The following is a 2,500-nucleotide window of genomic DNA, read 5'->3' on the forward strand; positions in this document are numbered from 1 at the left end:
GTTGTCCCTTAACCTAACTCAAGTTGTCCCTTAACCTAACTCAAGTTGTCCCTTAACCTAACTCAAGTTGTCCCTTAACCTAACTCAAGTTGTCCCTTAACCTAACTCAAGTTGTCCCTTAACCTAACTCAAGTTGTCCCTTAACCTAACCCACGTTGTCCCTTAACCTAACCCACGTTGTCCCTTAACCTAACCCACGTTGTCCCTTAACCTAACCCACGTTGTCCCTTAACCTAACCCACGTTGTCCCTTAACCTAACCCACGTTGTCCCTTAACCTAACCCACGTTGTCCCTTAACCTAACCCACGTTGTCCCTTAACCTAACCCACGTTGTCCCTTAACCTAACCCACGTTGTCCCTTAACCTAACCCACGTTGTCCCTTAACCTAACCCACGTTGTCCCTTAACCTAACCCACGTTGTCCCTTAACCTAACCCACGTTGTCCCTTAACCTAACCCACGTTGTCCCTTTGCCTAACATAGTTCACTGCTCGGAATCTCTGGTGTCGTTGTTATCCTCATGTAGATGTCTTGCGAGTGTTGCTTACTTTCCACATATTCCCGCTATCCACTGTCAATTGTACTGCAATAGGACTATATCGGCCCCCCCCCCCCTCTGTCCCCCTCTTTGTGTCTCTGTCCTCTCAAGCTGGTCGGTCTGGCGTGTGAGTGTTAAATGAGCCTCGCAGCTGTTCAGTTGCATTCAGATGTCGACGCCCTCAGTGTACGTCGTGGTATGGTCTGTGTCCATTGTCCGCTGATGTCGTACGCGTAACCCACACGCTGTACCGATCATCGGTAGTTACGTACAGAGTGAAGTAGTGTGATACGTGTGACTGTACGCTGGCTGTGCCCAACGGTGTCGAATCTCAATTTCCATATGTTGTGCTCGATGCTACTTGTCTCGTCTCCCAATAACAGCTAGGTTGCACTGTGGTACGCCGTAGAGGCGTGTGGGAGGAACGTACGAACGCATTGTATGTCACCCTGGGTCGCTGGGGGTGGTGGTGCGGTGAGTCAGGTCAGGTCAGGTCAGGTCAGGTCAGCGTGAGCCGTCTGATGTAGTGACGCGTGTATTCCGACTTTGTCGTATTGCCTCACACAAAGTGCTACCCTGGTGGACCGCGTTCCATATCTGGGACATGCCGCAGATGCCGGTTGACAGTGGATCGCGGAAGGGACATCGCATACTTGCGCGGGCCACCTTCCACGTGTTCTCTTCTGCACATGTCGCAGTGTGTATGTGGTCTGATGTAGCGTGTCGTGACACATGACATCCTGGCATGCAAGAATTGTTGAATTCGCAAATGTAGGTGGACATCTACGTTTACTGCCCAAGATACGCAAATGAACTGGAAATCCGTTGTTGAGCGGTTGTTCACGCTGGAGGTGAATCTGTGATGGCGACGATCGGTACAGCTATTAACCGGTTGTTTCAGCGGTACCCGCCACATCCACACACGTGACTAGGCCCATGTGGGTATGAAGCGATACGCGGCGGTGGCTTGGTGGGACTGTTCCCGGCCGGTGAAGGGGGGCCGCCCGGCGTGTTGGCCGCGCGCTGCGTGGGCGCACGCGCAACAGCCGGCTGGTGGGGGGCGCCGAGTGGCAGGAGCGCCAGCCGACGGGCCCGGCAGGCGGCGCAGCTACGCTGCGGCGCACCCTGCACGCGGCGCCTGGCGGCCAAAGTTGGTTCAGCCGAGCCCGGTGCGAAGCGCGGTGGACATCTGCAGTGTGCTGGTCTGATTGAGGACTGTGTGCGTTGAGGATGCGCCGCCGCCTGGCACTCGGCGCCGCGACGCCGTCTGCTGCTCGGTCGCCCCAGCGGTTCTCGCAGGTGGTTTGTATCGCAGTTGTGCGGACGTGTTGGCGCGTGCGCTGTGCTGGGAGAGTTCGCTTCTGCACCCAAGTGGGGCTTTGCCCTTGTGTGGCGCTGGCGTTGGAGCTGCCGGTCACCATAGGTGGCGCGTGTTGTCTCCCGCCGGCAATGCCACGACAGCACGCTCCCGGGCCTCTGTCGGCAGCGGCAAGCTCAGTTGGGAGCAAGGGTGTTCGCACTAAAACCGTCTACTCGCCTAACTCCGGGCGATTGCGCCTCTCTCGAAACCGACCAAGTACCTAGGACGGCGCTGCGCGCCGCCGGGACCTGAGAGGGTTTCGAGGTGTATCGTGCAGGGGAGCTCGGCCTCCTCCTGTTTGCAGAATAATTGAGCGGACGCTTGCGTGTTCGCGCGGGCCCCCGGGACACACTCCCGGGCGGCCGGCTGCTCAGCTCTAGTTGACGCAGCTCCCTGGTTGATCCTGCCAGTAGTCATATGCTTGTCTCAAAGATTAAGCCATGCATGTCTCAGTACAAGCCGCATTAAGGTGAAACCGCGAATGGCTCATTAAATCAGTTATGGTTCCTTAGATCGTACCCACGTTACTTGGATAACTGTGGTAATTCTAGAGCTAATACATGCAAACAGAGTCCCGACCAGAGATGGAAGGGACGCTTTT

General features: G+C 56.2%; 1 non-coding gene across 1 annotated transcript in view; it reads left to right on the top strand.

The window, feature by feature from the left end:
* Positions 1-2,289: 2,289 nt before the first annotated feature.
* Positions 2,290-2,500, top strand: part of LOC126325286 (small subunit ribosomal RNA) — a 1,893-nt gene continuing 1,682 nt past the window's right edge. The window contains exon 1 of the ribosomal RNA XR_007559980.1: positions 2,290-2,500. This exon is cut by the window's right edge and continues 1,682 nt beyond it. This is a non-coding gene — a ribosomal RNA (small subunit ribosomal RNA).

This window comes from Schistocerca gregaria, unplaced genomic scaffold, assembly GCF_023897955.1.
Source record: "Schistocerca gregaria isolate iqSchGreg1 unplaced genomic scaffold, iqSchGreg1.2 ptg000914l, whole genome shotgun sequence".
NCBI classification, from domain to species: domain Eukaryota; kingdom Metazoa; phylum Arthropoda; class Insecta; order Orthoptera; family Acrididae; genus Schistocerca; species Schistocerca gregaria.